We start from the raw sequence: 23,838 nt of genomic DNA on the forward strand, positions 1-23,838 counted from the left end.
GCTAATAACCTCCAAGATCTGGATCCCTGAAGCCTCCCTGGAAAGGGATATTTGCTATCGTGTCAGTGACAGCAAACAGCAGCATTTGCTATTGTGTTAGTGTGTATTGTATTAGGGCTGCTGTGACAGCCTAAATCTGAAAGGCAGATTTTACATCTGATCCATTTGCCAAGCTAGTGGTGCCTTTCTATGACCTCGCACACTCGAGAGAGGCAGCCTGTCTGCAAAGGTGTTTTCCATCCCATCTTCACCGTGAGGTGCCCTTTCCCGTAGGGGAAACCTGTGGGCGTAAAGATGCAGCCACCCTGAGAGCAGCGCTCAGTGGATCGGGCCCAGCACTTGTAGAGCATCCTAAACACAGGCCCTTTCAGGAGGCAGCCCTCACCACTCAGCCTCCTGACAGCAGTATTCCTGGAACTCAAGCTGCCTGGCAGCAAGAACAGCAGGTCCCTCCATCTAGGGCATCCTGCCAAGAGCTAACTTCGACTGCCCAGAATATTTTTTCAATAGCAGGCTCCTTCTTGTTAATCCAGTCTTGGCTTAAATGTCATCTCTTCAGGGAGGCCTTCCCTTTACCACTCAACATAAGGAAGTCCCCATCCTACCCTAGTGTTATCAAGGTAGTTAGAGCTTTTCCTTCATAATTCATGTTTACTACCAATCGCGCCATTGGTCTAGAGACACCATGAAGACCATTTCCTGCAATGAGATCCTGCTACATTGCACTGCGAACTCTATCTAGTCACTTGTGATGGAGCAAGATGGAGGAAAATGTGAGAAAAAGAATGTATATACGTGTGACTGGGTCACTTTTCTGTACAGTAGAATATTGACAGGACACTGTAACCCAACTATCATGGAAAAAATAAAAATCATGTAAAAAAAGACCATTTTCTAAGGACACTCGGTAGTCAACCATGTTGCCCAATTTGAGTTTGGGCAATTTTGTGTACCATAGGCCTAGCAATAGCTGTCAGCTCTGTCACTTGTGACCTACAAATTCTTGCTCCTTTTTCATGCAACTTTATACAAGTAATGGTGTCAGTATGGCCGACAGTAGTGGCCCCAGGGGATCATCTACTGGGAGTTTAGCCTATGATAATTTCCACCACTACCTTTCTCACAGCCACTCTTCAGTGAAAGGGGAGTTTGCTGTCAAAATGCAATTTCAAGACAAGTCCCTTATAAGCCTCCTCACCCATCAGTAGACAAAATATGAAGCCACCACTGTGTCTGAGGCATTCTCATTGACTGAAAACCAGAGGGAAACTCTCAGATGTCAGTAATGGCTATTTTGCTCAGAGGATGGATTTTTAAAATGAATGTACATTGCAGTTAGACAATTTTCTGAGCATGACATAAGAACTGGCTTTAGATAAGCTCCCTTGTATATTTAGGATAACAAAGGACAGGAGAAGACTGATTTGCTGAAATTAAAATAAATCTAAATATTCATTTTAGTGAATAATTTTAAGATCCTCTTTCCTCAAAGTGACTTTCATACACATAAGGAAAAACGAGTTAGAGTTTTATTCTGCTCTTGGTTTCCTTCCCTGCTTAAAGAGCTAAAGTATAGAGATTTCATGTCCATGAGCTTAAAAATCAAGAAAGACCACTGTTGTTCAGGGACCAACACAATGCTGTTCAGACAGGAAAGGCTTGCTGACAGAAGGCTGAGATGGGGATAAGGCTGCCCAAGAACGGGTGAAGACGATAAGTTCAGTGCAGCAGGTGAAACTGAAGATGCTCGCCAGCTCTCCTCACAGCATGAAAGTTCTTTTTAAGATGTTAGGTATAATTTGACCTGATTTCCTGTCCTTTCATTGCTTCCTCTTAATTCTAAAAGCAGGAGCTGGCTGGTGATAAGTAGGAGTTGAGTTTTGATTACAGAACAAAGCCTCAAGCTATTTAGATCAGAACAAGATTGACACAGTTCTAGATGAAGTATCCTGGCAATGGAACCATTTGTCTTGGGTAAGTGTTAAAACATTGAAAGCTTGGGAGTTCCCGTCGTGGCTCAGTGGTTAGTGAACCTGACTGGGATCCATGAGGATGCAGGTTCAATCCCTGGCCTCACTCAGTGGTTAAGGATCTGGCGTTGCTATGAACTGTGGTGTAGGCTGGCGGCTGCAGTTCCGATTCGACCCCTAGTCTGGGAACTTCCACATGCCATGGGTGCAGCCCCAGAAGACAAAAAGACCAAAAAAAAAAAAAAAGAAAAAAAAAGATTGAAAACTTGTATATTGGATGTAATATATTTCTACTAGGGCATTCAAAATATTTCAGAGAGATAGGCTCCATTCATAAAAGGAATCAAAATATACAACTTAAGAGAGGATTAGGAAAGAGTTGCTAAAGCTAATTATATGTATACTCTATGACCTACAATTTCTCTTATTGGTAAATGCCTAGGAAAAAGAAAGTGAATGTTCCTGGAGGCTTAGCTGACTGCTATACATATATGTGACATATAATAGGTGCTCAATAAATCTGTGAAAGTGAATTGAACACATCTTTATATCTCACATGTGGCTTCACAGATCAAGCAATGCATACTAGTTGCATTACTTATCCATCAGTTTAGATTTCTACCCTATACTATAGGGTAAAAAGTATAAGCAAAATAAGTTTATTAACAATTTATATTTGAAGCCATTATTACTTTAATAAAACATCAGATTGAGGTCTTTGGAATAAGTAATTCAAGCTTAAGGTAACTCCGCAGAAAGGCCTCTTACCAAAGAAAGCACAGTGTCAGCAGAAAATAAAATTTAAATGAACATGTAGATGTTTCACTTACTGCTCTATCTCCCAAGGTGATTTTATACTAAGTTGGTTTTTTTTTTTTTTTTTTTTTTCGGTCTTTTTAGAGCTGTACCTGTGGCATATGGAGGTTCCCAGGCTAGGGGTCCAATTGGAGCTGCCAGCCTACACCACAGCCACAGCAACGCCAGATCTGAGCCGCGTCTGTAACCTACACCACAACCCATGGCAACGCTGGATCCTTAACCCACTGAGCGAGGCCAGGGATCAAATCTGCAGCCTCACGGTTCCTAGTCAAATTTGTTTCCACTGTGTCAGGACGGGAACTCCCAATATACTAAGTTCATTTTTAAAGTATTTTCTTGCAAAGGAAATGGTTTTGGTCTGCCATAAGGTCTGGGAGCTGTACGAAATCAAAGTAAATGATACAGAACAGTATGGTCCAATGTAATTTTCTGTAACGATGGGAATGTTCTCTACCTGTGCTGTCCAATATGACAGTCACTAGACATAGGTGGCTACTGAGCACTTGAAAGAGCAGCATAGGATGACAAAATGTGTCAAACAGAGCCTGATAAGTCCTAATACTTAATGCAACTGGAATGACCTGAAAACAGAGCTAAAAAAATATTCAGTCTCAAATAATTCCAAAAGGAAAGTTCCATTGTGGTGCAGTGAGTTAAGGATCCAGCGATGCCGCAGCTGTGGCATAGGTTCCAACTGCAGCGCAGTTTCGATCCCTGGCCCGGGAACTTCCACATGGAGCAGATGCAGCTAAATATATATATTCACAAAAGTTTAACCTCATTCATCATATGCTTTAAGAGGTTTTTCCCAAACTCATAAAATAGTCAGAGGCCTGACTTTCGAGCCCTGATACATGTAAATACAAATTTAGAATAACATGGAGTAAAGTCAAAGACTTGCCAATCACAACAGAAAACTTAATCTATGCTTAATTTCCAAAGTGACATACCTGATTCACAGAGTTCAAAATGATTAATAGTCACCAGGGAAAGAAGACCACAACATAGTTTCAGAATGGAAAACCAGAGGCAAACAGAAAAAGGAAAAAAGAAGAAGAAAACAAGCCCTGCCCTTCACTTAAAGCTGCCTTAGCCGTTCTGTGACCTGGATTAGTATATCAGGCAAAGAAGCAAGCCACCACCTGGAAAGTTTAGTGATTAACCGCCATCGTTTGGGTTAATACTTTGATAGAAACAGCCCATCTCCTGTCAGTTATTTACGAAAACCTGTTTGGAAACAGATTGTTAGTTGTCCTTTCCAAACTCTACCTACAAGAATGTTTTCTCTGCTGACTCAAAAGTAGTTATTCTCCCCCACCCCTTTTTCTGTTCTTGTTTGGCTAAATGCACAGGAGAAAGAAGGAGTCCTTTCTGGAGGTTTATCTTGGCATGAACTTCCCATCTCTTCGGGGCTGACATATCTGGCTTAGAGATAAACGACCTTAATTTGGAGAACAAACATCACTCCTTTCCACCTCTGGTGAACAAAGGACGACACCCTTTCAAGGCTGGCCGCATCTGACGCTCACCTCTGCAGGTAAATATCCAGGAGAGCTTCCAAGTCAAAGAGAATGGCTTTGGTCCGCCCTGAGGTCTGGCAGTGGAGTAAAACCAAAGGCAGTGACATAGAGCAGTGCCGCCCGAGGGGCCGTTCCTCTCCGCGCTGTTCAGGATGTACCCGCTACGCACCCCACGCCAGCCGCTGGGCACAGGCGGCTGTCCAGTAGGTGACGCGGAGCTGGTGCTGCTGGAGACTGAATGTTGCTTAGCTTTATACGGAACGATGTGGCTAGAGACTACATTAGCCAGTGCAGCAGGAACGGTCAACAGGCGCTACCTCCTGCCACGACCCAGCTTTGCTGGATTATTTCTCTAATCCTCACAACAGCGCCACACGGTGGCTGTGTGTAATCCTGTTACAGACGAGGAAACCGAGGATCCAGGGTTTAAGGCCCTGGCGGCAACAGGAAGAGTGGAATGAGCGTCACCCGAACCCCATCTCCACCACACCGAACCCCACTGTGTCTCACGTCATCCTTGGTCAAAACTGAAACTCTACCAGAACCTGAGATGCTCTGAGGACTGCCCTTCCCCTAGTGGCACTCTGCAGACGCCCATCAAGCCCCCTGCGGGTGGGTGTCAGGGCCTTGCTCTCTACCACACCGCCCCTTCCTGAATTCAGGCCCCAGATTCCACCTCTCTGCTTGTAAACCAAGCATGGAAAAATGAGGCGTTCCCCGGTGGCACAGTGGCTAAGGATTCAGCAGCTGTCACTGCTGTGGTGCAAGTTCAGTCCCTGGCTGGGGAACTTCTGCATGCTGGGGGACGTGGCCAAAAAATAAATAAATACCTAAGAGAGCCAGAATCAAAACACACATACACACACACATACATACGTACATAAAAAGAACGGAGAAACTAGATCCGGTGGCCCTCCTGCTGAAGAGAAAACCTGGATTTTTAAAGCAACAACGAGGAAAATATCAACAACCACACTTCTGCAACACAGCCTCTTATTTGAGAGGCTATCATTTCCCCCACCTAGTAAGGGTGACAGTCTATCACAGAGGACCCACTGCTGTCGTCTGACTCCACTTAGGGAAGCTTTTCCTCGCCGCCTGCCCCTTGGTTGCCAGGGCAGAGTCAGGAAAAGCCCTCCTCGAGGCAGAGGTGGCCACAAGTGAGGAGGCCAGCCATCCCAACAAGCTCGCTCTTAGGTGACATGGAAATTTCCTAGAAGGAAGCAAGCGCTCGCGTAACCAACTCCCGAAAACAAAGTCAGGCTAGGTGAAGTTATCTTAGGAAATGGTAGACTAGATAAAGGCATCATGGGGCGAAAAAAGCCGACAGGTAGAGATTGTGACAAAGCTGATTGTTGGCACCAAGGAAGAACGCTGTGTTAGAGAGAGGCATCTGATTCAGCTTTTCTTTAGCCTTAAAACTTCAGAAAAGTATTGAGAGTCTCTCTTTTGCTTTTACTTAGTCATTTATGTGACTAGGGCTGAAGACAGTAAAATGCTGTTTGTGTCAATGTAAGCCATTTTTTGAAAAGAGAAGAAAAGCTCCCCTCTTTTGAAGTATAATGTATAACTGAATCACCTTGCTTTACAGCAGAAATTAACAGAATATTGTAAATTTACTATACTTCAATTTCTTAAAAAAGGAAAAAAAAGAGAGGCTAAAAGAGAAAAGATGAAATCATCTGTATTTCCATCAGCATCAGTAACCATTATTAATATTTTCTAAATTTTTGGAACATCTTTCTTAACTTTGGATCTTCCTCTGTGTGTGTGTGTGTGTGTGTGTGTGCACACGCGCGCGCTCGCGTGTAAATACAGATAGATTTCTTCTTTAAAACAAAACTGGGAGTAGAATGGGGGTTTCCAGGAGGTAGGGGTGGGGGAATGGGGAGATGTAGTTTAAGGGTACAAAGTTGCAACTAGTAGATAAATAAGTTCTGGAGATCTAATGCACAATACTGGTTACTGTCAATAATACTGCTATAAACTTCAAAGTTGCTGAGAGATTAGATCTTAATTCTTCAAAAAAGAAATGATGATCATGTGATTATTGGGAGACATGTTTCTACAATATTTTCTTAGCCTCTTTGCTGAAAACTCCATCTTGTCCTGCTTTATCCTACCTTCCTGCTTTACTTTACCCCACCTTCCTGCTTGAAAAACAGTCACAGTGATGGCAAATGACTTAAGCTTAAGAACAAAGACCTAAAGGCATAATTCATAGGGTCTGCTGAATGAGGACAAAATGAGTTGGTCTAGGCACATCGGACCTGTGCAGACTGGCATGCCGTTTGCACTAGCACGGTATGTCCTCTAAAGAATAAGAGAAAGAGGAACCTCGTGGACAAGTGGTTTACGAGCAGTCGTTAGCAGAATATGCATTAGCAAAGAGAACCAAGTTGCAAACCTAGGCACACCGGGTTGCCGCAAATAGGCATGCTGTTTGCACAGTGAGGATTCTCTGAAAGGCTATGCATAGATAGCTCACTCAAATGCTAATGATTGTTAAATACCTGAAGGTCAGAGTAAAAGCTTAACCATCTACCAGCTATGTGATTTTTAAAATAATAAAAGAACTTATAGAATAATAAAAAAAAAACCCTAACATCCTCCACCTATAGCCCCCTCCTCACTTGACGTAATCCTCAAGAGCACAATAAAAGCAGTGTGGTTTCTTGAGGGGTGCTCTTGGTCCCTGAGTCCCTCGGTTCCCACCTTTACTTAAGATAAATGTCTCTGTGTTTTGTTTTATGTTAACTTTTTTCCTTTTTTCCGTAAGTTTCACAGCACCCGTTCTTTGGCCCCATCCTGCTGAGCTGGTCTCAGCAGTGTGACAATATAGAGGTATTAGCTAATGTGACATTGTAGTATATAAATGTATCAAATCATCATATTGTACACCTTAAACTTACAGGTTGTTATATGTTAACTATATCTCAAAAAAACCCTGGCATTATAATATTATAAAGTATTGTCACCTTCTTTCTTGAATTCAACTGTATTTTGAATGTATTTCGATATCATTAAATACTTCTCTTTAATATAATTTTTAATGATGGTCTAATACTGCATTCATTTTTTTGGATGTATCATACACTTTTAAATCTGACTTATTTTCCTTTTTTTAGTATAATAAAAATGCTGTAATAAATATTCTGGAGGCTAACAATTTTTTGCTTGTTTGTAATAATATCTTTGGCATAAATTTGTAAAATTTAGATTTTGAGATCAAACATTATGCAAAAATAAACTAATATAATACTATAAATCAACTATACTCTTATTTTAAAATGATACAATTATGTGTAAAATAAGTGATCAACAAAGATATTTGTATAGTACAGAGAATTATAGATATTATCTTGTAATAACTTTTAATAGAGTATAAACTATAAAAATACTGAATCATTATACTGTACACCCCAAACTAATATAATCCTGTAAATCTACTATACTTCAATTTTTTTATTACTCAAATGAATTTATTACATCTGTAGTTGTATAATGATCATAACAATCCAGTTTCACAGGATTTCCATCTCACAACCCAAGAACATCCCTCACCCCCCAAACTGTCTCCTCCAGAGACCATAAGTTTTTCAACGTCTGTAAGTCAGCATCTGTTCTGCAAAGAAGTTCAGTCTGTACTTTTTTTAGATTCCACATGTCAGTGATAGCATTTGATGTTGATGTCTCATTGTATGGCTGACTTCACTTAGCATGATAATTTCTAGGTCCATCCATGTTGCTAAAAATGCTGGTATTTCGTTCCTTTTAATGGCTAACATTCCACTGTGTATATGGACCACATCTTCTTGATCCACTCCCCTGTGGATGGACATTTAGGTTGTTTCCATGTCTTGGCTATTGAAAAGAGTGCTGCAAGGAACATCGGAGTACATGTGTCTTTGCGAGTCATGGTTTTCTCTGGATAGATGCCCAGGAGTGGGATTGCTGGATCAAATGGGAGTTGTATTTTTAGTTTTCTGAGGCATCTCCATACTGTTTTCCACAGTGGTTGCACCAATTGACAATCCCACCAACAGTGTACTAGGGTTCCTTTTTCTCCACACCCTCTCCAGCACTTATTGTTTGTAAACTTTTTGATGATGGCCATTCTGGCTGGTGTAAGGTGGTACCTCACAGTGGTTTTGATTTGCATCTCTCTAATAACGAGTGATGTTGAACATCTTTTCATGTGTTTTATACTTCAATTTTTTGTTATACAAAAATGTAATGTTTTGATAAAATTTCCTTTCAAAAGTGTTATATCAGTGTACATATTTTTTGGCAATATATGCATGTTCATTTTCCAGTATCCTGAACTGGATATTATGATCCTCAAAACTCTTGACAAAAGAAATGCTGGAGTTCCCGTCGTGGCGCAGTGGTTAACGAATCCGACTAGGAACCATGAGGTTGCGGGTTCAGTCCCTGCCCTTGCTCAGTGGGTTAACGATCCGGCGTTGCCATGAGCTGTGGTGTAGGTTGCAGACGCGGCTCGGATCCTGCGTTGCTGTGGCTCTGCCGTAGGCCAGTGGCTACAGCTCCGATTAGACCCCTAGCCTGGGAACCTCCATATGCCGCGGGAGCGGCCCAAGAAATAGCAGAAAGACAAAAAAAAACAAGAAAAAAAAGAAATGCTAGAGCAGTATATAAATGCTGGTTTGATTTGCAATTCTTTGTTTCATAGTAAAGATGAACATCTTACATGTTTTGCTTTTTGTCTTTTTTTTTTCCTAGGGCTGCACCTGTGGCATATGGAGGTTCCCAGGATAGGGGTTTAATAGGAGCTGTAGCCACCGGCCTACTCCAGAGCCTACGCCAGCACCCTACATCACAGCTCACGGCAGTGCCAGATCCTTAACCCACTGAGTGAGGCCAGGGGTTGAACCCGCAACCTCATGGTTCCTAGTTGGATTCGTTAACCACTGAGCCACAACGGGAAGTCTGAACATCATACATGTTGAATGGCCACTTGTATTTCTTTTTTGTGAATTTCTTATTAGGTCCTTTGTCCTTTTTTCTTTTCTTTTTTTTACCGGAATGAGTTTACATTTCTTTTTTTTATTTTTATTTTTTTCATTGTAGTTGGTTTACAGTGTTCTGTCAATATCACAGCAATGTGACCCTGTCACACATACATATATACATTATTTTTCTCACATTATCCTCCGTCATGCTCCATCATAAGTGACTAGATACAGTTCCCAATGCCATACAGTGGGATCTCATTGCTTATCCATTCCAAAGGCAATAGTTTACATCTATTAACTTCAGATTCCCAGTCCAGTCCATTCCACTCCCTCCCCCACCCCCTTGGCAACCACAAATCTGTTCTCCAAGTCCATGAATTACTTTTCTGTGGAAAGGTTTATTTGTGCTATATATTAGATTCCAGATATAAGTGATATCATACGGTATTTGTCTTTCACTTTATGACTTACTTCACTTCGTATGAGAGTCTCTAGTTCCATCCATGTTGCTGCAAATGGCATTATTTTGTTCTTTTTTGTGGCTGAGTAGTATTCCATTGTATATATATATGCCACATCTTCTTAACATCCATTCATCTGGCGATGGACATTTAGCTTGTTTCCATGTCTTGGCTTTTGTGAATAGTACTGCAATGAACATACAATGCATGTGTCTTTAAAAAAAATTTTTTTTATTACTCAAATGAATTTATCACATCTGTAGTTGTATAATGATCATAACAATCCAGTTTCACAGGATTTCCATGCATGTGTCTTTTTCAAGGAGAGTTCTGTCTGGATAAGCCCCAAGAGTGGGATTCCTGGGTCATATGGCTTTGTCCTTTTTTCTGACAAAATGTTTTTTTTTCTCAAAATTTTTTTCAGGAATTTATATGTGCACAGATATTCTTTGTTAGTTGTTAATTCCCCTTTTCAACCTGATATATGCTTATTCTCTTGCATTTTCCTGGAAAGCAAGCCTATATTTCATATCATCTATACATGACTTAAAAGTTTCCCCTACTTTTCAACAGTAATAGCTAGCCGTTGATGCTCTTTTGTCTCACTTCAGCGGCCCTATGAGAACAGGGAGACATCTTGGTGGGAATTCCAGGGACCCCCGTCTTCCTCACCCTAACGGGAATGCCGCTCTTCCACTGGGGCTGGTGAGTCACTTTCAATTTGACATGTCATGACATAAAAGTATCCGCGTATTCCTCGTTTACCGAAAATTCCTTGTATCAGTAACTGATGTTGAATTTTATTAGCAGCCTTTTCAGCATTTATTACCATGGCCACTGGGTTTCTACCACTTGCTGCATGATACTAATAAATCTCCTCACATTAATCCAACCCTTAGATAAACTCAGTTTGATTATATTTAACATGATACTGGACTTATTTTACTACTTTCCCCCTTGGATTTTCAGACCTATTTTCATAAGAACAATAGCATGTGAGTTCCTTTTCAGGTGCTAATCCTCAAAGAGCCTTTTTTTTTTTTTTAATCATTAAAATATCACCTTGAAAATAATACAGAAATATTTCCAACATTTCCTATGTATAGAAATATTTTGAAACCAAAAGAAATAAAAACTTTACAGGTAAATAATACAGACCATGCATACATATTTGGGGTAAAGAGTTCTCTGAAAACTTTACATTAGATTTCATACTTTTTTCTTTTATTTATTTATTTATTTATTTTTTATTTTATTTTTATTTTATTTATTTATTTTTTTGCTATTTCTTGGGCCGCTCCCGCGGCATATGGAGGTTCCCAGGCTAGGGGTCCAATCGGAGCTGTAGCCGCCGGCCTACACCACAGCCACAGCAACGCGGGATCCGAGCTGCGTCTGCAACCTACACCACAGCTCACGGCAACGCCGGATCGTTAACCCACTGAGCAAGGGCAGGGACCGAATCCGCAACCTCATGGTTCCTAGTCGGATTCGTTAACCACTGCGCCACGACGGGAACTCCCGAAAAATTTCTTAATAAGATTTTTTTTTTTGGTCTTTTCAGAGCCGCACCCGAGGCATATGGAGGTTCCCAGGCTAGGGGTCGAATCGGAGCTGTAGCCACCAGCCTACACCACAGCCACAGCAACGCCAGATCCGAGCCACGTTTGCGACCTACACTACAGCTCACGGCAATGCCAGATCCTTAATCCACTGAGCAAGGCCATGGATTGAACCCGCCACCTCATGGTTCCTAGTCGGATTCATTTCCCCTGTGTCAGGATGGGAACTCCAAGGTAACAAGATTTTTATATCAGGATAAAGCAAATCGCTATGAGGTGATGTGCTCATATGTTTGGATTCAACATCAGCAAAAGGAATTATTATGTGTGGCCCAAAATGACATGGTTCAAAATATCAACTTTCATAGATCCTGTCAGGTGACTAGAAAGACAAAATCTCAAGTGACATTTATGAAACACTGTCAATAACTCGACTTCAAATCTGAAGATACCACGTTACATATCACATAGAAAATACTAAAAATAATAAATTATTAAATGCCCTGATGAAGATCTCGGTAAAATAGGTGGGAAACAGAACTAGATACTAGAACTCTTGCCTCTTAATATAGTGTCTTTACTTTCTTCCCTTTTTCAAAAATCTTACACAAATTTTGTATTTGTTTTGATGTACAAGTTTAAGTAATGAACTTCCAGAGGACTCATATTTTATGTAACTTGCTTCATTCAATGCTTTATGTCAGCAACTCCACATATAGGAGCCTAATAACTTACTAGTAACAGGGGTGATGATGACAAATAGAGCCATTTCGAACATTCTGAATATGCTTCTATTTACTCCCAGTGTTTAGAGTTTAGAGAACGCAGGTAAAAAGTTGAGACTACTACTGCCACGAGCCATGCAGAAGGCACTGAGTCTCCTGGGACCGGAAAGAGAAATTGATTTCTCCATGTCTTTCATACTCCACATCACTACTGGAAAGCAGTTTCTCGGCACATAACTATTGATCTGCTGCTCTGGAGGGTAAATTAAATATGAGAAAACACGTGCGTCATTCTTCTGATTCATGGAAGATGCCTTTTAAAGTTCATCAGGGTTGTAAACGCATGTGGGGAATAAGTGTGCTCCATTTACGTGCAATAAAACAAGAGCTAGTAGGGGCCAATGTCCCTTCTGAATTTTGACCCTCATTATTCTATTTCATTGTCATAAACAAATTTGCTAAACCTAGAGCAACTAAATCTACTACAGTAAACTGTAAAACCATTTAAAATATGTTACTCTGTACATTTTTAATGATTTTTTGGATAATGCATCTGGCTGTGATGCATTAAAAGAAATCAAATGAAGCCTTTAATCACTGAATATGGAAACCTTTGGTAAGAAAAAACTCTGAACTTTTTAAAATAGCGCCTCAAATACTTCAGCACTACTCATTTTCTAGACTAGAAGTTACAGATTTTTAATCAAATGTGACCCTTCATAGTTTAATTAGCATGAAATTGATTATCTATATAACAATTTCAAGAAGTTTGTAATAATCACCCAAATATTTTCAGAATAATTAGAGAGATAACAAAATGATTCTACTTGCTCTCAGCTATCAGCAGGTTCAGAAACATACGGAAGTGAAAGATTTTTGCCTCTGCGCAAACCTATTTTATTTATTTATTTATTTATTTTGTCTTTTTGCCTTTTCTAGGGCCGCTCCCGTGGCATATGGAGGTTCCCAGGCTAGGGGTCTAATTGGAGCTGTAGCCGCCAGCCTACACCACAGCCACAGCAGCGCTGGATCCGAGCCGCGTCTGCAACCTACACCACAGCTCAGGGCAATGCCAGATCCTTAACCCACTGAGCAAGGGCAGGGATCGAACCCACAACCTCATGGTTCCTAGTCGGATTCGTTAACAACTGCTCCACGATGGGAACTCCAAATCTATTATATTTTAATCCAGTGTTTCCCAGTCGGGGTGATTTTGTCCCCCAGAGAACATATGGCAATGTTTGGAGACACTTTCAGTTGTTACAATTGCAAGGGACAGGGACAGAGAGTTCCATGGCATCTAATGGTAGGTAGAGAACAGGAATGCTGCTAAACATCCTGCGATGAACAGGCCAGTCCCCTACAACAAAGAGTTATCCGGCCCCAAGTATCAATAGCGCCGAGTCTGAGGAACCCTATTTCCACCTAATGGTGCCACTTTCATGTGCAGATGCTTTTGAGTAATGACCGTGTGTTCCTTCCTAGTTTCCCAATATCAGAAACAGCAACTTAGGATTTAGTATAATGGAAGCAATTTTTTGCACTGACCTCTTGGTAAACTGGCATCATTCCTCAGCATGCCAATGGAAAACCTCCTACCTGTACAGAGTCAGTTTTCTCATTATCTGCTTAGGTACCAATGACCGGCTTCAGCCTTGACCGCTGTGTAGAAGCTGCTTCTTAGCGATGCACACTCCACCTTAGAGAGCTCTCAACTTGGACACGTCGTTCTTATGTGGAAAAGAATGCAGAGCAGAGTTTGCTTTTAGCCTTTTACACTGCTTGTGCAAGTGAGCTTGTACTTAAACTTGAGTCTTTCCTCTTTCTAAACTCTAATGAAGGCTCCTTTCCCTTCCATATTATCACCACAGCTTGATTTATCAATTTATGAATTTCCTCCATCTTTGTTTCGCTTTTTTAACCCTTATTCTTTTTATTTGGGGTTATTCCACGAACATAACTAATAAGGAGAAAGAAAGGACCAGTTAAAGGCCTAAATAATGCTTCTCTAAAAATTACCAGAGTTCCTGTTGCAGCTCAGTGGGTTAAGACCCCAAGATAGTATCCGTGAGGATGTGGGTTCAATCCCTGGCCTCACTCGGTGGGTGAAGTATCTGGCATTGCCGTGAGCTGTAGTGTAGGTCACAGATGCAGCTCAGATCTGGCGTTGCTGTGGCTGTGGTGTAGGCCAGCAGCTGCAGCTCTGATTCGACCCCTAGCCCAGGAACCTCCATATGCTGCAGGTGTAGCTGTAAAAAGAAAAAACAAAAACATAAAGATTACCATTTAACGAACTTATGGATACTGGTTAAAATGAGAGATCAGTCTAATATAGAAAAAATATGTAGTTTTTTCATCATATGTACTTATAATTTATCATTTGCTTTATATTCTGAAAATACTATCATAATAAGCTCATTTATCTTATTAATATAGCTAATGAGAAAGTAGAATAGTTAAACCTATTATCCTTATTTCTAATTAAATCTCAATATCACTGTTACTATAAGTGATTAATTCTACCCTCCCTCATCTACTTTACCTGGCTTGCCTAATTAAAATTTCATTTTATTTTTCTGCTTAAGGCTTGTGGGAAAAGATCTTGTTTCAATTTTTAATATGAATTCTATACTTAGACTGTATCCTTTTTAAACATCCCCTTCTTGAATAAACATTTAACTATTAGTATTAAGTAACAAGACTGAAAATACCGTATAAGAAGGGATCACCTGTTGGGACCACTGGGATGGTTCCCATGCATGCTGTCTGAGGAGGCAGCCACCTCTCCCTCCTTGCGTCCCCACTGGTCCTGCAGGCCATCACTTTCCACAACATCCTCCAGTTTATTACCTTGGGGCTGGTTGAAAGTGCCTTTAACTTAAACGCATGTGCACTGCCAGCGTCCCTGTGCATCCCTCACACCATCTTGCACTTGCACCTAGTGCTTGGCCCTTGCATTTAGTAAGTACTCAGATAAAAACTAACCACCTCTACTGCAGGGCTGCTCTCACCTTTTGAGACGGACCACAGTTCGTCTGTGGGATGTGTATCCCTGCTTTCACTTGACTTTGGCTCCCTCTTGAAATTTTTCCTTTATGAAGCCAAGGACCCTCGCCTGGTGGCCTGTCCCAGGAATTCACCTGAGACGTGGGACATGACCATCCTCTTGTGCCTCATTTTCCTACAACATCTTTTTTTTTTTTGGCTGCACCCATGGCATATGGAAATTCCTGCAACATTTTTACAAAGGATATTAATCTAATTTTTACCTTTAAAAAAAGCACTCAACTAACTACATATTTCTTTTTTTTTTTTCTTGATTTTTTTTTCCTGATTTTTTTTTTTTTTTTTTTTTGTCTTTTTGTTTTTTGTTGTTGTTGCTATTTCTTGGGCCGCTCCCGCGGCATATGGAGGTTCCCAGGCTAGGGGTTGAATCGGAGCTGTAGCCACCGGCCTACGCCAGAGCCACAGCAACGCGGGATCCGAGCCGCGTCTGCAACCTACACCACAGCTCACGGCAACGCCGGATCGTTAACCCACTGAGCAAGGGCAGGGACCGAACCCGCAACCTCATGGTTCCTAGTCGGATTCGTTAACCACTGCGCCACGACGGGAACTCCCTAACTACATATTTCTGATGGAAGTTGGAGTTTGTGTAGCTTGGGATATATCAAATGGTTCTAAAAGATCTAGCTAGAAAATAAGAATACTGGATAATGGGATTTTTTTTTTTTTATGGCTGCACCTGAGGCATATGGAAGTTCCCAGGCACAGCAGCTGTGGCAGTGCTGGACCCTTTAACCCACTGCACTGGGCTGGGGATCAAACCCACACACACCTCTGCAGCGATCTGAGCCACTGCAGTTGGAGTCTTTTTTTTCCCTTTAGGGCCACACCTATGGCATGTGGAAGTTCCCAGGGTAGGGGTTGAATCGGAGCTGTAGCCACCGGCCTACGCCAGAGCCACAGCAATGCAGGATCCGAGCCGCATCTGCAACCTACACCACAGCTCACGGCAACGCCGGATCGTTAACCCACTGAGCACGGGCAGGGACCGAACCCGCAACCTCATGGTTCCTAGTCGGATTCGTTAACCACTGCGCCACGACGGGAACTCCCAAAGTTAGATTCTTAACCCACTGCACCACAATGGGAAGTCGCCCAAATTCTTAACAAGAGAAGAGTTAGGGGAGTTCCCATCATGGCTCAGCTTGGTGTTGCCGTGAGCTGTGGTGTAGGTTGCAGATGCGGCTCCAATCCCACATTACTATGGCTCTGGCGTAGGCCGGTGGCTGTAGCTGCGATTGACCCCTACCCTGGGACCCTCCATATGCTGCGGGTACAGCCCTAAAAAAGATAAATAATAATAATAACAATAATAATAATATAAGAGTTAGGGATTTCCTCTGTGGCTCAGCAGGTTAAGGACCCAGCATTGCTGCTGCAGCAGCTTGAGTTGTTGCTGTGGTATGGGTTTGATCTCTGGCCCAGGAACTTTCACATGCCTTGGGTGCAGTCAAAAAGAAAAAAAATAGGAGTTGGGGTCTTCTTATCACTTTTTATTTTAAGCAAGATATGAGCAGTGGCAACTTTTGTTAAATTTATTAAAGACTGGGTAACATATGATCTAAATCTAAGGAATGGACTTGCCATCAGGAAAACCTCATGGGTTAGTTGCATCTGGACATAGGACTCTTCACTTTGGCCTCATCCAAGTAAGCTGAGGACTAGCCCTTCTTGGAAAATTGCACTTAATGTTACTTAACAGTAGCAACCTCTAAGATTTTGTATCAAAGGAGATCTACATGCTTTATGCTTAAACAGTTCCTGTCACATAGCAGTCATTCAATAAATGCTAACTGTAATACTATTACCAATAAATCATATAACATGTTCATAGCTTGAGAAAAAAATAGAGCAAATGTTGATGAAGAGCAGAAATCAAAGGCAAATGATGCAAGAGAAAATTTCCAATCAGCATTTAAAATATCAAGGTAGAAGAACTGGGGGTAAAGATAAGAATACATGTAAGAAACCAGCCCAAAACATGACCCCCAACCAGCAGACTCCTGTTACAACACGCCAGATAGCGTACTTTTCCCTTCTTCCCAGCTGCTTCGAGCTTGGTTTCTTCAATAAGGGGAGGGAGCTATTAGTAATGCAAGAACTACTTTTCCACATGTGGGAGGAAATGTCCAGAGTTATGAACTAAGTACAGCACATAGAGGTAGGCTTCTCCTCACATAAACTGTCATGATGAAGCTTGACCTGTTCATCATATCCTTAAGCATTTACTACTTTAGGATTCAGTGCAAAGCAAATAGGCTCTCACCGAGCTTCCATTATTAACTGTCTGCCATGGTGTCTGGCACCAGCAGGTACTCTACACAAGTTAACTGCATCTGATCTGAAGCAAATATTCACTGAGCGTCAGCTATATGGTCAGCAGCACTGTAGCCAGGGATGATGAGTGTACTTGAGAAGTATGAAACGGACAGGGAAGGACAATATTATTTTCCACTTTAAAAAAAAAATCTGTAAAGCAACAAAGGAAGACACAAAAATATGGTGCTATAGTGATTTTTGGAGCACTAGTGAAAATATCTGGAGGAGGTGATGTTCAGGCAGAGTCTTGTGCAAGAGACCAGCACTGGAGAGGAGAAAGAACCCAGACACAGAAAACCCTGTGTGGAGATGGGAAGGAGAATGTTTGGCATGTGCGTTGGTGATGGTTACAGCATGGCACCGTGCGGAGGTACTGGGGGAAGCTGGAGGGGGTTGTTGGGACCAGGTGATAAGTGCTTTGACAGACACTGCCAAGGAGCTTGGACTTCATCTGGTGCCACTGAAGGCCCAGTTAATGTTTGTGAGTTAGTAGAGACACACTCAGATATGCTTGTAGGAGTAGCCCAGTGCATGGTATGGGAGAGACTGTTGCCAAGATGCCAGCCATAAGTCCATCGTAAGGATTCAGGGAGGAAGTGGCGGTATATCAGTGATGACAGTGGCACTGGGTGTGTGGAGAAGTGGGGACAGATGCAAGAGACCTTTAGGAGGCAGAATCTCAGGGCCTCCTGGCACTGAGAACGGAGAGTGTGGATGTGAAGGACCGCATCGATGTCTAGCCTGATAAGGGAGTGGAAAGAAACACTGTTATTCTGTTTGCGGAATCAGGGAGGGAAAGGAGTGCGATCGGGGCACGCTGAGGTTGAGAGACCCCCAGGACAGTGAGAGGAAGGAGGCAGTTGACGTGCTCTCCTCTTCTGTTCCTGTGCTTCTGGAATCCATTCACCTGTTTCGAGTCAAAACTTGTTCCAGAGTCCCCTGGTTTAAGACCCTGTAGATCCGGTATTCCACCAGTGCCACCACTCCTCCCCGCTCCCATCCCAAGAAAGTCTTCTTTCTCAGGGATTTTTCAGTTGCTTCACTCTTGAAGTTTTATTTTTTTCCCCCAAATCTGTTAGTTCAGGAACTGCTTTCCAGATTACCTAGCACCCACCTCAACCCTCTTGGCTTCTTTTCTCACATCGCTCACAATTTGAAACTTTACAGAACAATGTAGAATCAGCAAATCTGAACGAAAGCTAATATTCCCTTTGGTCCAGGGTGTCACTTTTTACATGGAAACACTGAGGTCCAGAAAGGGTAGCATAAAGTCCATGTTCCCTATTATTTCCAAACTCTCCCTCTCCTGCTTCCCCCTTTTAAGTCATTTGTTCTACTAACTCCTGTCCCCTCTCTTCCTGCCTCCAGAGCCTCACTGCCGCCCCCTGGTGGTTGGAGGCACCAAGGGCTGCCAGTCCAACAGGCACACTGAAAACTCCCAGTCCTCAGTATTGTTCTACCTTCCTCGTCCTTGTCGGCATTTGCATTGACGACATTTCTATATTGAAATCAGCATTAGCACCCCAGGACCTATGTCAGAGAATCCAAACTCTTTGGCCTCTAAGACCCAAACCCAATAGTCAGATGCATCTACACTCTTGCCCCCTCCCCATCTCCTCTGAGCCCTTCTAGCAGCGAGTCCAGGCTACCTCTGTTCTTTGTGTGGCTTTATTTCCACCACCACCCCCTGGGGGGGCATATGGGAGTTCCCAGGTCAGGGATTGAATCCTAGCAGCATATGCAACCTAGGTCACAGCTGCAGCATTGCCAGATCCTTAACGCACTGTGCCAGACCGGGGATGAAATGGGTGCCTCCACAGAGACAAGCTGGATCATTAAGCCACTATGCCACAATCATACCATCCTGAATGCGTCCAATCTCAACTCTGTGTGGGTTTTTACATTATTTCCTTAACTTGCATACTGCGAGCTTTCATTTTTTACCTTTAAATGTTTTTAGCCATTCAGGGCTATCTCAATTATCAATTCCTTTGAGAAACTTTTCTTTCACTTTTTCTAAAAAAAAATTTTACAGCTGCACCTGAGGCACATGGAAGTTTCCGGGCCAGGGTGGAATTGGAGGGGCAGTTGTGGCCTAATCCACAGCCTCTGTGGATTAGGAGCCTCTGTAGATTAGAAGCCTCTGTGGATTAGATCTGGCAATACCAGATTGGAACTGCATCTGCAACCTACAGGGCAGCAACCACAGATCCTTAACCCACTGAGCCAGGCCAGGGATCAAACTCATATCCTCACAGAGACAATGGCAGGTCCTTAACCTGCTGAGCCCCAATGGGAACTCCTCTTTTACTTTTTTGATAAAGTTTTATAATTGTCCAATATATAACCTGTGTACTCTCTCCTCCTGTATTCTCAAAGTATTTTTGTTCACATTCCTACATGCAGCCTTTGCCAACATGATTTACTTTTATATGCTGCAAAACCGGAACTCTCTGGAGGGCAAGGAATATATTTGGTTCTTTTTTTTTTTTTCTTTTGCTTTCCTCATGGCCCATGAATATTTGATTGCTGAAGTGACTAATTCTTATCATAAACTGGATTTCTAAGATGCCCCAAACTCTTGGGAATGAAGAGTCTAGCGTTGCATTACATTTTTTTCTCATTTCTAGACAGAAAAGAAAAAACTTCCTAGACTGGAAAACATATTCTTTACAATACGATCTATCATAAACAAGGCTTTGGAATGTCTTTATCTTGATATTTTATGCCCTATTTTAAGAAGAGACAATCTTGAGAAACTAGGATAATCAAAGGCTCATCATATTTTGTAGGTTAACAGCCATAATCATTATGAACTTGACTTATTTTTCACAGGCTAACATTGTTTTATCTCCGTGAAAGTTAATCACTACTTCTTGGAAACAAAAACTAGACAATCTGAGTGAATGTAATTTTGCCAAGGTTATATTCCCAAAGTGGAAATCAAGTCCTCTTGTGGTTCAGTGGGTTAAGGATCTGGCATTGCCACTAGAGATGCCTGGGTCACTGCTGTGGTGCAGGTTCCATCCCTGGCACAGGAAATTCCAGATGCCTGGGGTGCAGGCCCCCCCAAAATAATAAAGTTGGAGTCTGAAGGACATTTTCCTAAAAAGGATGCAAATGTGCCTCTCTGTGTGTCTCACTAAAACCAATAAATTATAATGAGTGAATTAAATTAAAACCAATAAATTATAATGAATTAAAACCAATAAATTATGAGTCCCATGTAGTAAAAACAAGGCTATACTGAGTCTTCTGATAATTCTTCCTAGATGTTTAATTATTTACACTGCTTCGTGGATGTTATACTGAAAGTTTTTCACAGTGTTGGCACACAATGCTTGATTTTCTAGACCAAAATTTCTGCAACCATGCATGCAGTAGGATTTTCAGTATGTAATTGCCTATTGAGCTGCCTGTTGGATTTTAGCCAGGTGTTTGGTGCTACCCACACGTACTTCCTTTACCAGCTTTCATATAGGGATGGAGGGGGCATCAGGCCATGTACCACTTTGCTTAGATGCTCTCATTTTCATAACAGAACCTTAAACTACCCCTTCTTGATATAGGAAGCTTATGAATTAAGCACAATCTCAAAGTTTCTGCCCTTAAGTTTTGTCCAGCAACAGTGACCTTGTACATTCTGCCATATAATAGTTATCAACAGCCTATAATGAGAAACGTTGTTTTTGAAAGACTGTAAAAGACCTGCATGCAAGACCTCTATTCCTGCAAATCAGAAATGTGGACAGGTTGTTGCTTGCAGCCACTCACCCATCCTGCAATGTTAATCACAAAACTTTTTCTGAACAGGGACTTGGCCACAATCCCAGCAAAGTTATTCAGGCAGCTCCTATGAATGGATCAGAGCTGAAATGGGAATTGAAGGCTACTTGCTATCCTAGGGAACAGTAATCTCAATGCCACCCTGGATTAGGCCAGACCATTCAGGACCTGTATACTTTACTCTGTTGAACAGGAAAGTTTGGATAGGTCATAGCATTGGTTTCATGCATTGTGCTTTGTGGTTGCAGCTATGGTTTACATTGAGGGGAACTGTGTGTGATTTCTTATGACACTTATTTCCCACTTTCACTCACACCATCATCTTTGCGAGAAATTCAGATTTCTCTTGGTACTAAAAATAAAGAGAAACTGTACTTCTCAAAATCAATCAAACAAAACCTGTAGCTTTTGTCCTATACACACTGGAACACCTTTAAATGATTGTCCTTTTGTCTTCTGATGGGAATTCAGAAGCTTACAGTCAAATTTCTGACTCACATTTAACAAGGACATTTTCCTATGTGCTCACAAAAGAAGTTTCAAATCCAATGGCTTGCCTACTGATTTATCTTATCATTGGCTGCATCATTTTCTTGCTCTAAGTTCCCCTTTCCTTGATTCCTTCAACTATTTCTTTCATCCAGTATTGTCTATATTTTCATAAGTTGCCTCAAACATAAGCTATTGCTTAACTACATAAAATTAACGCAGTAGCTAACACAGTCTGTACTTGGTCTCATTTCTTGTTATTTTTTAAGGCAAAAATGAATGCCATTTGAAACATTTTGTATAAATGAAGCAAAATTTTCAGGGTCTAAGTAAGCTTAATAAAAGCATTCTATTGAAAATTGTTATTCTCTCTGTTCCTTCTAGCTTAACATTGTAAATGTTCTCACTATCTTCAAGGCAGAAATGGAATGAAGGGTAGGAAGGGAAGAGATGGGAACTAATATGTGATCTAAAATCTTTACTGCTGGCACATATGAAGAATTATATGTAGCAAATCTTGTTACTGTGGAGAGAAAAAAATGGAGTTCTCCACCGGAGTTAAAAGGGCGTATGTTTATTTTTTAGACAAGGACCATAGGTCCATAGCCTCATTTCATTATACAAATGCCACTGGATCAGGCTCTGAGGCCTGAGCCAGTTTCTCAGGAGACCTGGACACCCCCCACAGGCATCCCCCTGAGGTTCTAGGGAATGGGTCTCCCAGGTGGGAGAGCGAAGAGGGCATGCACAGCGGGGTGGGACTGAGACAGAGTGCACCTAGATTTCCTGGGAAGAGATGGGCATGACCATGCGGACTGCAAAAATGTGGTATGAGTAGAGAGCAGGGGGACAGCCCAGTCAAGAGGGGCACAGTGGGACATGAGGGACATGACCAGTGGGCAGGAATGGGGCCTGGCTATGGTGGGAGGGGAGTGACCACTGACAGGCACAGAAGCTAGACAGGGGAGCGGCCTTGGAGGGAAAGGAATGGTGGATACAGGAGGGAAGAGGGTTAGCAGTGAGTTGATTTGCCACGGCCCAGCTAGCAGGAGGGAGCACAACGGCTTGGGTTTTACTGAAGAGGCAGTCGAAAGGGGACTTGTTTATGACAGAGCAGAGGGGCAAGGCCCAAGGGGTAGAGGTGAGCTCACAGCTGAGCTTGGAGAACACAGCCTGGCCAAAATAAGAATGTATTAGGACTACCCCAAGCAATCTACGGATTCAATGCAATACTTGTCAAATTACCCATGAGATTTTTCACAGAACTACAACAAAAAACCCAAAATTTATATGGAACCATAAAAGACTCAGGATTGCCAAAGCAATCCTGAGGAACAAAAACCAAGCAGGAGGCAAAACTCTCCCAGCATTCAGACAATGTTATAAAGCTACAGTCATCAAGACAGTGTGGTACTGGTACCAAAACAGACATACAGACCAATGGAACAGAATAGAGTCCAGAAGTAAACCCAGACACCTCCAGTCAATTAATCTTCAACAAAGGAGGCAACAACATAAAATGGGGAAAAGACAGTCTTTTCAGCAAATGGTGCTGGGGAAACTGGACAGCTGCATGTAAATCAATGAAACTGGAACACACTCTCCTGCCATGCACAAAAATAAACTCAAAATGGCTTAAAGACTCAAACCTAAGACCAGACACCATCAAACTCCTAGAAGAGAACATAGGCAAAACGTTCTCTGACATTAACCTCACAAATGTGTTTTTAGGTCAGTCTCCCAAAGCAACAGAAATAAGAGCAAAAAGAAACCAATGCGGGAGTTCCTGTCATGGCGCAATGGTTAGCGAATCCGACTAGGAACCATGAGGTTGCGGGTTCGGTCCCTGCCCTTGCTCAGTGGGTTACCGGCGTTGCCGTGAGCTGTGGTGTAGGTTGCAGACACGGCTCGGATCCCGCGTTGCTGTGGCTCTGGCGTAGGCCGGTGGCTACAGCTCCGATTGGACCCCTAGCCTGGGAACCTCCATATGCCGCGGGAGCGGCCCAAGAAATAGCAACAACAACAACAACAACAACAACAACAACAACAACAAAGACAAAAGACAAAAAAAAAAAAAAGACAAAAAAAAGAAACCAATGGGACCTAATCAAACTGACAAGCTTTTGCACAGCAAAGGAAACCACA

At 42.1% G+C, this 23,838-nt stretch overlaps 1 protein-coding gene and 1 long non-coding RNA gene across 2 annotated transcripts in view; one reads left to right on the forward strand and one right to left on the reverse strand.

Annotated features, from left to right (window-relative positions):
* LOC100621626 (carbonic anhydrase 5B, mitochondrial) overlaps window positions 1-10,372 on the forward strand; it is a 42,554-nt gene extending 32,182 nt beyond the window's left edge. The window contains exon 5 of the transcript XR_014835772.1: window positions 10,358-10,372. The gene's annotated coding sequence lies outside the window, so the exon portion shown is untranslated. The remainder of the gene's footprint in view (window positions 1-10,357) is intronic.
* Window positions 10,373-11,288: 916 nt separating this feature from the next.
* LOC106506903 (uncharacterized) overlaps window positions 11,289-23,838 on the reverse strand; it is a 67,799-nt gene continuing 55,249 nt past the window's right edge. Inside the window, exons 3-4 of the long non-coding RNA XR_014835777.1 lie at window positions 13,633-13,763; window positions 11,289-12,286 (exon numbers count right to left, since the gene is read on the reverse strand). This is a non-coding gene — a long non-coding RNA (uncharacterized LOC106506903). The remainder of the gene's footprint in view (window positions 12,287-13,632; window positions 13,764-23,838) is intronic.

This window comes from Sus scrofa, chromosome X (genome assembly GCF_054392235.1).
Source record: "Sus scrofa isolate SSC_HxYL_T2T_F1_AM1 chromosome X, Sscrofa_HxYL_maternal_Yorkshire_Landrace_v2.0, whole genome shotgun sequence".
NCBI lineage: Eukaryota > Metazoa > Chordata > Mammalia > Artiodactyla > Suidae > Sus > Sus scrofa.